Source organism: Anabrus simplex, chromosome 6 (assembly GCF_040414725.1).
Source record: "Anabrus simplex isolate iqAnaSimp1 chromosome 6, ASM4041472v1, whole genome shotgun sequence".
Classification (NCBI taxonomy): domain Eukaryota; kingdom Metazoa; phylum Arthropoda; class Insecta; order Orthoptera; family Tettigoniidae; genus Anabrus; species Anabrus simplex.
Genome location: NC_090270.1, coordinates 187,524,015 through 187,538,547, shown reverse-complemented (window position 1 = coordinate 187,538,547; position 14,533 = coordinate 187,524,015). Strand labels below are relative to the sequence as shown.

Here is a 14,533-nt window from a genome sequence, read left to right as displayed (position 1 = left end):
AGAGGAATAAGGGACGCGCCTCGGGAGGAATGGTAGTACTAATTAAGGAAGAAATTAATGAACTAGTAGAAGATATCGAGACAGATATGCAAGAAGCTATATGGACGAGATTTAATCTGGGATGGGTAGAGGGAAGGATGAAGGGAATAAATCTAGCGTTCGTATATTTCCATCCTAGTTGTTCCGTATACACAAATAAGCGTCGCTTTGAAGAGCTATTGGTGGAGATTAGGATGATAAAAGAGAAGTTTGCATAAGAAGAGGACATGCTGCTATTTGGAGATTGGAATGCGAGAATGGGTGAACAGAGCCCAGTATATAGTAGGGAAGAAGGGAGGTGTATGTTGAGAAGTAGAAGAAGTGAGGATAAAATTATAAACAGTAATGGAGAGAAGCTCTTTGGAATTGTGCGCAGCGCAGAATTTATATATTCTGAATTGATGGAAGGAGGGTGACAGTACGGGGAAATTGACCTTTGTTTCAGAGCAGGGAGGTAGTGTGATAGATATAGTTTTAAGCTCGGAGGGAGTGTTAGAGAATATTGTAAGGATGGAAGTAGGAGACGGGATTGAATCACACCATTTCCCAATGTGTGTTCTGTTAAAAAGGGAGGAGGAGGAGAATATAAGGAAAGAAGTTAAGATGAAGGACAAACTAGGGAGTGGGTATAATAAATACAAATGGACAGAGAAAGTGGAAAGGGATTGGGACAGGGTAGCAAAAGAAGTAGTACACTTACTGAAATATGGATGGGACGGTTTTGGAAAGTATATGAGCTTGTCAAGAGGTAAGGTGTATGTAGCGGCAATTGACTTTGAAAAGGCGTTCGATAAGGTGAATAGAGGGGCTCTATTAGTGAAATTGGATAGGTTGGGGGTGTCGGAAAAGATGTTAAGGGCAGTAGAGGCGATATATAAGGTGGTTATGCGCTGTGTAAAAGTGGGTGACGATAGGTTGAAAAGACCACTAGAGTCTAAGGTGGGTCTAAAATAAGGGTGTAAATTATCGGCAATATTGTTTATTTTATTTATTAACGATATCCTGGATGGACATGGGAGAAACAATTGGGCCGTGTCGGTGATTAATGGGTTGGAGATAGCGGGATTGATTTTTGCTGATGATGTGATATTGATGACTGTAACTTCAAGAGGAATGCAGAGGTGCTTAAATGCGGTGTCGAATTTTGCAAAGAAGTGGGTCTTGAAAATTAACGGGAAGAAATCGAAAGTGCTAGTAGCCCAGGTACGCGAAGGAAGGAGAATGGGAAATGGGTTGTGCAGGGTTGTTGCAACAAGTAAGTAAGATGGAATATTTAGGAGCCATTATTAACAGAAAAGGGACTTGGGACAATCAAATAAGATGAGCGAGAAGCAAAGGTACGGCCGCCCTAGCCTCAGTCAAAAGCTTGTTGGCTAAATTTCCGGGTATCAGTTATAAAACCTTGAGGTTAGTTTTAAGATCGGTGGTTTTTAGTAGGGCAATGTAATAGGGCTGAAGTATGGGGATTGGATGAGAAAAGAGTGGAATTAAGACGAATCATTAGTAATTTTGGTAAGTGGGTGATGCGGCTCCCGCAATGCATAGCTAATGCAGGGGTGGAATTACTATGTGGGGAAGATACGGAAGTTGAGTGTGTGAAAAAAAGAATAGTTAAATATTGGATGATTTTGAAAAGAGAAGAAAGTGGAAAATTGTTGCAAGCCTTGTACAAGCAACAACTGAAGAGCATGTATAAGTGATGCTGTCTAGAAAAAATTAAAGGATATTTGGAGAAGATAGGTTTGGGGTACATGTGGGATGCGGTTTGGTCGAAGACAGATGCCAGAGGGTGGAAAGTACTCTCCAGGAGGATTAGAGATATGCAAAGCAGATATTATTAGAAGAAATTAGGCTAGGAAGTTCCCTTAGTTTTTTGAATAAAGTATTAGAAGTAAGGGGGATAAATATTAGATATATTGATAGGTTAAAGAGGGGTAGGATGGTATGGTGGTTGATGGAACTCCACAAGAACAAGGGGTCGTTAAAGGGTAGGACGGTATGTGTATTATGTGGGGTAGTACACAACGATTTTCATTTAATTGGAAATTGTAAAGAAATGAGTAAGTTAAGGAATAGTCTATTGAGTGTCAAACATAGTGAATTATTAGGAAAAGGAAATGAGAGGAATATTATAAGGTGGATTATCAGGTAATGGGAAGATGGGGGGGAGTTGAACAAGTACTTATGTGCCATTAAAAAGGAGTGTGAGAGAAAGTTGAGAGAGGATGAGGCGTAGGAGGAAGAAGTGGATGTGTAAAGGCTGAAAAGATGGAGGTGTGTTTAAGTCTTTGAAAAAAGGAAGGTGAGCGTAATGTTTTAAGTTAGGGAGCTGATTTGATTTTGTAACTGTAGGACGCCTTATGGATCATGATACGGCAGGTGATTGTGTAACTGTTGACTAATAGTGTACTGGAATTCAGCCAGAGTGGGTCAGTGGACAAGAAATGCGAACTCAGTAGATAAGCAGGCAAGGTCATGTGCTAATAGGTGATGAAACCAGATGTTGGCGGATTTTGTAACAGATTGGACTTCTTTAGAACTGGAATTGTAGGGTATTCAGTTATTTTGTTTTTATGGTAGTTAATTATGATTATTATTTTTATTTTGTATTATTGTAGTATGTTAGCAGTAGTGATGGGACATTCGATTCATTTTACTGAATCGATTCATTTGATTCCGTTCACGTTACTGAATCGATACAGTGATCCGATTCACGGCTCATTGGTCACCGCTCCTACTACATCTGTGTAGTATGTGCTGGTAAGACAGCAGCAACAGCATTCAGTGCTCGCAGCTACCATCTGGTCTTCATACTATGAACTCCTTTCTTAGAAAAAATGCTAGTTACTCTAATACATCGAAGGTTTCCGGCGACGCAGGGTGGGAAAGGTTAGGAAGGTAGCAGCCTTGGCCTGAATTAAGGTAAAAAGGTGAAAATGGGGAAACTACGGAAAAACCATCTTAATGGCTGCCGACGGTGGGATTCGAACCCACCATCCCCCGAATGCAACCGCATAGCCACGCGATATTAACCGCACGACAACTCGCTCAGTCTTTTTTTAAAGTATTTTTCTACCAGCTGAGAATTTTTTTAAATCGTCATATTTTGTATAGGCTACCCGAGATGTACAGTAGCCCGCTGGTTTTCTGATTCAACATACTGTTATTGCGTCTGTCCACATATGATTGAAGTCTTGTGCAACGATGTGACATATGAACTGAGAGAATACTGAGCCGTTCTTCCCAATATAAAACAGGTAGTTTTGAGTGGTCATGACTCATGAGCATGACTCATAGTCATAGGGCAGGCTAGAGTCGAGTTTAACTGTCAAATGTCAACTAAGTTATAATACTAAGATTCATTAAACTAATAAATAGTGTAACCTAATAGCCTACCTACTTACTAGCTACTTCAGAATTATGTTGTGACTACCTTTTTAACACTGCAAATAAATCCATCTATTATTTAAACCTCCCTGTAAGAAGAGGACAGTGAATGCAAATGGGTATTATTTTCAAATGAGCTGAGCTCGAGAGTCCATTATAGCATACGATTCTTTCAGTCTAGCATGGCTCACTGTACGTCTCGCTGCAGCGGAAGCTCGGCTCTCCGCGTGTCCAGTGAGCCGACAAGGAGCCGTGTGTATCGTGTCTCACTGAGCCGCGCTCGTTCACGATTCTTTCGATATGCCACGATTCACTGTATGCCTCGCTGCTGCGGAAGCTCGGCTCTCCGCGTGTCCAGTGAGCCGACAAGGAGCCGTGTGTATCATGTGTCTCACTGAGCCGCGCTCGTTCACGATTCTTTCGATGTGCCATGATACACTGTCTCGCTGCAGCGGAAGCTCGGCTCCCCGTCAACGTCCAGTGAGTGCGCCACTCAGCACTGTCCGCTGGGAGTAAGCTGAATCGTGTGCCGTGAGCTCGCCTTTCCTGTGAATCGATTCACTCGGACACTTGAATGAATCGATACACTGCTTCGAATCATGCATTCAGTAGCCAACACTAGTTAGCAGGATGGCACTTAGTTGTATATATGAGGGCATGTTCTGTTTTCTCACTATTTATGTATAGTAAATGGGTAAGGGAGAGGAAGACATGCTCGTAAGTGGATGGGGTGGGACGGGCCTACCCCAAAGAATGATGGAGATAACATGTGGGATGAGGAGTGAGAGAGGCGGAGAACAGGACGAGAGCAGTTTCAGCCCCAAGTGGCCGGCCGCAAATGGAATGTTGAGAGAACTGCACTGTCATCTGGTAGGGGTAGCGGGGGCCCTCTTCTGGGCCCCACAGGTAGGGCCGGTCGTGCCATCGCTGGGGGTGAGGCCTTTTTCTCACCAAGGGTGATGGCGCGCCCGGACAGTAGCAGTGGGTAGCTAGCTTATGTTATTATTAATATTTATATCTTTTATTTATTATTTATTATGTTTCTTAATATTAAATGGAGACAATGGACATGGCATGTAGGGACTGAGGATGACTGCTGTGGTGACCCTTCCTTGGAAGTGTCACGTTTCCGGAGTATCTGATGGACCTCATGGCATGGCCAAGGATTCTTGTGTTTCTTTTCTTTTGTTGTTGTTTGTGCATGGAAAGGGGCATTGTGAGCATGTATCAGGGCTAATCGCCTGTTATGTTTAATAAATACTAAATGGAGTACGTACAGCATGTACATTTTTTTTTAACGTGTCATAGATGTGCGCATGAAATTGCCAATCTTAAGAATTAGTTACATGCACTACTACAGTCACAACATAAACATAAGTTTGTCACTAACTTACAGGGGGAATAACAACATAAAAATGAATTACAGTATATGGACTTCAATTCTAATAATTCATCTTACCTCACAGTTGAACACAAATATTTACACTGGTTTGAAATACATATGTATGGTTGATTGCTTTCTTGGTTTTAATTTTAAAATTGTACTGTCCATCGTGTTTAATAAAGTCATTACTTCGTCATCACCTCTAAACTACACACGTATTGCTTCACTATCGCCGGGCTGAGTGGCTCAGACGGTTAAGGCGCTGGCCTTCTAACCTCAACTTGGCAGGTTCGATCCTGGCTCAGTCCGGTGGTATTTGAAGGTGCTCAAATACGACAGTCACGTGTCGGTAGATTTACTGGCACGTAAAAGAACTCCTGTGGGACTAAATTCCGGCACCTCGGCGTCTCTGAAGACCATAAAAGTAGTTAGTGGGACATAAATCAAATAACATTTTATTATTATTATTATTATTATTATTATTATTATTATTATTATTATTATTATGCTTCATTATGTCCATTGCCTCCATTACTTTTGACACTGGGAACTGGCTCAGGATCTGGCTCATCATCACTTTCATCCTGCACTGACACCTTTTCCATCTTCTGTTCAAGTATTTCGTTCACTCATTCATTTATTTACCTCCCATAGACTGTACAATTACATACTTTGAAATATGTCAACAGTCTAGGAGTTGTCGAGTGATTTCCTAATACTAACAATAATATATACACAATAATGAACATTTTGAAAAAGAAGGAAAAGGAAAAAACAGAAACACCAAATACCTCAATGTTAGGACAGCACATCTTAATTTTTTAAATAATAAATAATATTAATAACCAATATTTATAAGACAAAATAAAAATAAAAATTATTGTTGTGGTCTTAATAATATGTACATAGTCAGTGTGACATTAACAAGGCTATATACTAGATATTAAGAACGTTTACAAGTTAATAAGTAATAGCATCATTAACAGCACTTCATCGTGTATTCTTCTGTACTATAGAAGCAGTTACTCAGCAGGAGATTTTTTAAAGCTGTGGTAAAAGAACTGACGGGAGTAATGTCTTTAATCTTATTTGGAAGATTATTATACAATCTGATTCCAACAGAGTCTACATGTCTCAAGGCAATGGTTTTACTCTTGTGCTCGATAAAAATATTATTTTTTGTGTGCGTCTGGTAACTGTGATTGTCAACATTCTTTCTGAAGTGATCAGTATTTTTTTTCATCTGTAGAATGCATTGCATGATGTATATGCTTGGTACTGAGAATATCCTTAGTCTCTTAAATAATGGTCTCCAATGATCTAACCTGTTACGTCTCGATACAATTCTGATACCTCATTTCTGTACTTGAAAAATAACATCAAGATTTGATTTGTAGCAGCTCCAGAGATCAATAACATAAGTGATGACTGAATGAAAATATCAAAAGTATGCTATTCTAACATATTCTTCACTACAACTATTAGACAAAATCCTTAAGGCAAAACAAACAGAACTCAGAGACTTCCCTATTTTTTTAATGTGACAATCCCATCTTAATTTTTCATCTATATGGACACCTAACAATTTTTTGGTCAACGTATTTTCAATTGCTTTTGCATTTAATATAAGGTTGTGTTTTTTTGCAGTTTTGTTGTGGTAGTTAGATGCCTGGAATTCCATGTATTGGGTCTTTTTAAAGTTCAGTGTTAATTTGTTTTTCCTGAACCACGATTCTAACCTAGACAGAACTGTATTTGCTGCAGTTTCTATAGACATAGGGTCAGGATTATTAATAAGTATGTTTGTATCATCAGCATACAGAACTGCAGTTTCTACTTGATTATTGTGAGGAAGATCATTCACATAGATCAAGAAAAGAACAGGCGCCCCAAAATACTACCCTGCGGAATACCTAAGTCTATGCTTTTTACCTTAAAGTGATATGTCTCATTATGCCCTTTACTGTTACAATGTGTAATTCCAACAAGCTGGGATTGTTTATCCAGGTTTGATATAAACCAATCGTTAACAATTCTTCTAACTCCAGTCTGATATAATTTGTGGAAAAAAAAAAAAAAAAAAAAAAAAAAAAGAGAGAGTTAATTGTGCTTGCTTCATTTTTGTTGAATGGTGGTTGGCAGTCTCAGTTTCTAGTTGTAAATTTTGATCATGATGATCTGATAATCCAAAATTTATATTGGATGCTTTCATTTTAGAACAATGGAAATTAATACAAATCTTATCTATCATTGTAGCTGAGGTGGCAGTTACCCGGTGGGTGTAAAAATGAAGTGTTTTAGATTACAGCTTTGAAGAACATGCAGTAATTCTGATGTTGATGGAAGGATTTCTTCAGCAAAATATATGTTAAAATCACTATAAAGTATTACTTCTGCGCTGCTATTCCTACTGAAAATGTTATGAAGGACTTGATCTAATTTTCCTAAGAAAATCTCCACATCAGCATCCAGTGAACGGTACACAGTTAACAGAATTACCCTTTTACTATAGGGAAGCTTAAATTCCACTGAGGTTAGTTCAAATTCTGATTCAGAATTATGCACTTCAAGATCCTTCCTTTCTTTACATTCAGTTCATGACTTAGCAAAAATACAAACTCCACCATGCTCTTTATTAACCCAACTCCAATTACTTGCCAGATAGTAGCCTTCAATATTAATGAGTTCAAGTTCATCATTATTACACCAATATTCATCCAAACAGATAAACATTACATCCTGTATTGAATTTAAAATAACTTATAATTTTAATGAATGTTCTGATGAAATATTTTGAACTGCCTATTCCCACCCTACAAGTCATTACCAGTATTTAATTCTGGACCTACATTCTGGATTGAAATGTTATTGGGTCTGGAATCTAACACATATTTCCTGGACTAGGTCATTCTAGGACAGTCTTTTCCTGATCTTTACTTGTAATGATGTTACTTATTAACTTGCTTACATATTGCTTCCCCAGTCTATTAAAGTGCATGCCATGCTTCATATGAGAAGTTTGGTTTAATTTACTAATGTCTAACAGTGTAACATTTTTGAAATGACTACATATTTGCCTGAATTTCTCATTTGTGTCCTTGACAGCTTTATTCACAATTGACCAGTCAGTTAAATCATGTCTATGGGGCACGTTTGTCACTATCACATTTGTATGGGTCAGCTTACCTAGAGTCCTTTTCAGAGTACTTGCAGCCTGATGGCCGTCATTTCTCACTACGTTGTTGGTTCTGCCGACAATAACTATGACTTTGTTTGACGAGAGTTTATCAGACTCCTCAAGAGGGGTTTCACTACTTCTGAAAAGGGGGCACCTGGTTGAGTAACACCTGTCACTTCACTGTCGGCTCGCAGTTCTGCTAGATTTGCTGAAAGGCCTCGACCGTGAGACTATCACAAAACATTTTCACTCTCTTCTCTTTCCTTCCTTTCTTGATCACGTTATCGGCGTGAATTCGGCGGGTTTTTTCGTCGGAGAACTTGCAAATTGGGAGAAAGAAGTGCTTCCTTGCTCTTCCCGAACTTTGTGTAAAATGCTGAATCAGTTCGTTAATGCAGAATGATTTCCAGATGAATTAGGCCTAGTTAGCGACACTTTCCTTTGCCGTGACGTAACCTCACTCCATGACGCACCAACACCATCACATTTTTTAAATTTTTTTCACCTCTTCAATCAGATTTGTCTTTTCATACCGTAATTTTTTAATTACGAGGTTTGCTTCAACCAAATCCTTATGTAGCACTTCTATTATTTTGTGTATAGTGATTCAACAGTTTCATGGACAGATGAAGGCATCATTTTAGGCCTACACATACACACGCGCGTTCGTAGATATTATCGGTACAAATGGCTTTTTCTGGAGAGAAGGAGTGATTACTTTCACTATTGAGAATACCTTGACTGCTGTTCTCACAATCTGTAACATTTTCTGTACATCTTACAGCACATCTCACTTCGTTTTCTAACATTTCTGGGAAACTCATTAGAAGCTTGCACTGCTGACGCCACCTTGTACTTATCTTCATTATTGTCATGGTTTCACACACTAGAACATAGTCACTGACATTGACGTATGTTTCAAAAGTGACCTCTCGTGCTGTTCGGCGCCATTCTTCACTCAAAAAAAATAATCTAGTGTGACTCATCAGCGTAAACACGACAAAAGCTGGCTGCATTGAAGCAGTTCCGGATATTATATTGCTCTACAGAATCCCAGGCAGCCTTAATTAAATGCATGGCATCGAAGACTGTGATTTTTCTTGTCATCGATTCTGCTGCAGCCAATCTTCTCTGTACCAGCCTCTTATGATACTTCTGCTTTATGTACCTTGATACGCCGTGGTCTAATAGCTGTAGCTTACTCGTGCAGTTTGCTGGGAGGAAAGTTATCTTTATGTGTCTCAAACTAGAAACATTTGGGGAATGAGCGGGCTACTGATAAAAAATGACCGGGCGAGTTGACCGTGCGGTTAGGACTGCGCAGCTGTGAGCTTGCATCTGGGAGATAGTGGGTTCGAACCCCACTGTCGGCAGCCCTGAAGATGGTTGTCTGTGGTTTCCCCATTTTCACATCAGGTAAATGCTGGGGCTGTACTTTAATTAAGGCCACAGCTGCTTCCTTCCAACTCCTAGCCCCTTCTTGTCCCATCATCGCCATAAGACCTATCTGTGTCAGTGCGACGTAAAGCCACTACCAAAAAAAAAAAAAAAAAAAAAAAAAAAAGAGAGAGAGAGAGATAAAAAATGAGTGCATTTTTCCTGTTTCTCACACCAACATTTGGGTAATGTAGTACCTGTGCCATTGAAGGTACTTATCATTGCATTTGAACGGGGGTAGGATTTAATGTACTCGCAGGATTGATTTTTGAGGTTTGGCCTCTTGGAGTCATGAAGCAGGAGTTGTTATTACATGATACTAGAATAATTCCGTATTGACAGTTTTCACTTTACAAAGGAAATATAACATGTCTTCCTTTGTAAAGGAGTTGTTAGGAATAATCTGCATTTTTAGAGTAGTCTGTGTATGGGACCGGGTTACTTGATCCACCAGGGATGTCCATACTCGATATTGCGGTGGTGGGTTTTTAAGGTGCTGGCTGGTTAGGGTTGTTTGGCAGAAGCGGGGGTGGGAGGTGAAGCGCTGGCAAACTCCGAAGGAGGACTGGCTTCTGCTTGGCGCTACTCAGTGAGTACCGTCGATTCAGGTATAGATATCGTATCTCATCATAACAAGAATCAAACTAGTGACTGCACTAAGAGCTAGACAAAATTTGTTTTCTTCTTCATGGGCCTGCTCAGAGATTGGCTGGCAGGCTGGAGTGGCGTGGTGGTTAGCGTCGTCAGGGGCGAGCTGTGAGCTTGCGACAGCTGGCTGATGTGTGCTGCGGGGTTGCGTTGTGGGGCAAGCAGGGAGCTCGCGGCGGCTTCTTTGAGAGGTGCAGTGGGGCGTTCCTGGTGGCAGCGTGGAGTACTATTCAGTACCATTGGAGGTGCGAGAATTCGGCAGTTGGGGTGGCATAGAGGGGGCTAGTGCTGCTTGGCGGGCTTGATTCTCCATGGTGCGTGCTTGTAGCGAGCTCTTGGCTGAGAATGCTTCTGTACAGTGGACAGTGTGATTGCTTTTTACACAACAGTAATTGGTCGGTTTAGGCATTTGATTGTTTCTGAATCACCGTAAGTGTTGAACAGTATATATTTTGTCCTCTAGATATTTAAAGCATGAATCTGTTGGAAGGGTGAGGAGAGAATTCCACAAACAGTTTCCTGGTGCACGAGTGCCAACACGTTATGGAATTAAGAAATTGTGAATTAATTCAAAACTGTGGGTTCAGTACTAAACAGAAAACGAATTATCATATGTTGTTATTTTCATGTCCATATTGATATTTTGACAGTCACAATTATAAGGTTGGGAGTTTCCACCTAATCAATACTTTACAATGGCGAAAAATGAGGGTATCCTCCTATTCAATACATCATATATTCCGTCATTAGACGGAGCAAACAAATTCAGACATGTTTCGGCTCGCTTGAGCCATTTTCAGTGAAAAAAAATTAGGGGGTTGGAAATAATTTACATAATATAAGTTGAAAAAATGCTAAAAAACATAATGAAAGAGTAAACAAAAAAACAAAAGAGAGCTTAGACGGAAAACAAAATTAGCACAAATATACACTATTTACATCAATATGCAGAGCAAAAAACTTACTGCGACAAAATTCAGTGAAGCAGGTGTTAATTTGAAATAGTAATTGATACTAAAAACTGCGTTAACCTAAGAAACAAGGGAATGAGAAAACAAATGATGCAGATGGAAACAAATGATAGTAGCGCATGGTGAGGTTGTGGACCTCATAGTTTACAAATTATTGGTTTAAAAATAAGCTCTCTTTTGTTTTTTTGTTTACTCTTTCATTATGTTTTTTAGCATTTTTTCAACTTATATTATGTAAATTATTTCCAACCCCCTAATTTTTTTTCACTGAAGATGGCTCAAGCGAGCCGAAACATGTCTGAATTTGTTTGCTCCGTCTAATGACGGAATATATGATGTATTGAATAGGAGGATACCCTCATTTTTCGCCATTGTAAAGTGAAAACCGTCAATACGGAATGATTCTAATATCTTGTAATCAATACTTGTTATATTACAAGTGTACGTATTTCCATAAAAAGTACATTATATCACAGTACTAGTTTCAATTCCATGAGAGATCATCATTAGCTGCTGAAGATTTCATGAACATCAAGTAAGAAAACAGCAAATACATGGATTTAAAATAATACTTATTCTAAGATTTACATACAGTTCTGACTACTGATGATAAAATGTGACAACAGCAAATTGAAAACTGTGAATTTCATGTCAAGAGTTTAATTCTTGAAGTTCACTTCCACCATCTTTATATTCTAGTAATTAAGTTGCATTAAATATTCTTCCACTTGAACTTTACGTGCACGGTCTTATATTCTAAAGTTAATAGTAAAAGCTTCATCTATATGGCTTTATGATTGTGCCAGTAAGATGGACACACATTAGTGAAATATTTAGATCAGAATCTTTAGTAAAATAAATGTGGTTAAAATTGGTGAATGAACATTGTTATCGTGATGTTTAAGTAAAATGGGTTAAAATTTACTCCACTTCAAAACAGATGCTCTTTGGTATAAAACTGAATCTGGCATCTTGTTGATATGTTATCCCTGGATGATTGTTATGAGGGTTCCTTAAATTCAAACATACGAACTTTAATGCTTTCTGTAGGTCTGATTAATTAATCTCCAAAGGAAGTGTTTTGGCCATTGTGTTAGCCTTGGCTCATTTAACCCGCGAGTGGTCACTAGCCGAAATGTAATGTAAGTGGTCGCGCGTGTGACTTTCTCCCACATTAAAATAAATATGACATTTTTCACAGTTTTGTGGGGCATAAGGCTGAAATTTACTACTGAAATGAAAAGGCAAGTTCTACCTTATATATTTTAGGTAAAAATGAAATGATACGCTGTGTGTGTGTGGGTGTGAGAGAGAGAGAGAGAGAGAGAGAGAGAGAGAGAGAGAGAGAGAGATGGCGTATGGCTTTTAGCGCCGGGTGTGTCCGAGGACAATTTCGGCTCGCCAGATGCAGATCTTTTGATTTGACTCCCGTAGACGACCTGCACATCATGATGAGGATGAAATGATGATGAAGACAACACATACACGCAGCCCCCGTATCAGCAAAATTAACCAATTAAGGTTAAAATTCCCGACCCCGCTGGGAATCGAACCCGGGACTTCTGTGACCAAAGGCCAGCACGCTAACCATTTAGCCGTGGAGCCGGATGTGATTAGCTGTTTATTAAAGACACAAATTACTACCTAAAATAACATATGCCATGTACATAAAAATAACTTCCGTCCTGAAGTTGTAAAAAATAAAATTTCACACATGCATTATATCTAGTAATATTTACGTACAAAGCAAGGTTTCTGAACACAGTAACATTTTCAGAAACAAGAAGTGCTCATAATACAAATACTAACGCGTACAACAGGAGTAAGTTTCCCGGTTCACTTCAAAATAACACCAACGCCATTAGTCGCGCGAAGAGAGAAACTCTGACACAGCGCGCACGGACATATAGGATCCTTTGTTCTGACTAGGGGAGGGGGTGCTTACCCTTCAAATGTGAATCGCTCTACTTACGACAGTTATAAACTCAGCTAGAAGAGGGACCAGTCACCTCCCTTTCATTACTGTGAAGTAATATCACAATAAAAAATAATGTGAGAGAAAATCTTATATAGCGACCACTCGCGGGTTAACGTGTATGTAAAATTTACATAAGTTTGGCGTTTCCCCCGTATGCACCCTTCCCTTGTTAGTTGAATTTGCTATCGTAAGTACAGAATTCTACCAGTTCTTTTGTTAGTTGTTTTTTCTACACTACCATAGCTGAACAGCAATATTGTAATTAAATATAGTTGTTAAGTTTGTAAATTGTGGAATATGTTTCCAAATATTTTTGTATGAGGCCATGTTAAGAGTCAGAAATTATACCACATTAGCTATAATTTTGTAGATTTGTTCAATAATTATGTATCAGATAAAGATAGATCATGAGAATAATAAACTTCTGTTTCCCTCAGGGAATGGTTGATTACTGGTGCATATGTTAAGCATAGCTGATGCAACTACACTACTTTGATGTAGACCTTTCTTATAGTTTCTTCATTGACTTCAGTCACTTTGGAACTCAATCTAAAATCTGCCTCAGCTAGCTTTTAAATCTCTTTTCGTATTATATAGTTTCTACAAGTGAACTCTGAGGGGGGGGGGGGGGAATACAGTTACAATATGAACTTCAAAAGCATTTTTGTTTTTACAGACTTGAAAAATCTTTTGTAAATTAGTTGTCCATAATTACATTTAGTCATCTTTTAACACATGGGTGACGGGCCTCGAGAAATCTCGGTTTTGTTCACGACATTGTTTTCGGTCTTGCTGTGACATCTCTTGACCATATATTGAACTATTTCGAACTTGCACATTGAGTAGAATAAATCGTAGATGTATATTCTTTTATTCACGGCCTCTGTTATTCTTTGATTTAGTTTCGAAACGTCGACTTTCTTTCTGCCGTTCCAGTCAATGACAAGATGGAGCGCCCGCGGAATACGGTGTTAGCTGACGACGATAAGAATTATATGCCGATGATCGTTCAAATGGATATAATGATAATGAATTAGTGGAAACTGAATGTGAGAGTGATAGTGGAAGTGATATTCAAGCCTCTACATGCCGTAATTTACCTAGTGTGCTTATTTATTCAAGTGACTCTGAGGACGACAACGATGTAAATATTAATGATGTGTTGTTGAATTAACATGTATTTGCTTGCTTATCTTAGATATGTTGAAGTACTACTAGGGGCATTGGTTGAGTACTCATACCAACTTTAAAGATAAAGTCTTGACTGGTTTAATATTTACGTACATTTTTATAATCAAGTGCACCCTAGTATGCTTAGTAGAAAGATGTCCCGTCCACAGGGTATGTGACAAGCTCAAGCATCCGGCCAGCAATGTGTTAAAGAATTAAATGGTATGTGTGTTACCAATCTTTTATAATTCACATACAGTAATTACTACAGTTGATCGTATTTATAGCAGAATTTATAGTTAAATGTGGTTATTGTTTTGTATTCAGATTCTAACAAGGGA

The 14,533-nt window shown here is 38.8% G+C and overlaps 1 protein-coding gene across 3 annotated transcripts in view; it reads left to right on the top strand.

The window, feature by feature from the left end:
* Nucleotides 1–14,533, top strand: part of Gyf (GIGYF family protein Gyf) — a 485,965-nt gene that overhangs the window by 296,381 nt on the left and 175,051 nt on the right. The window lies entirely within an intron of this gene.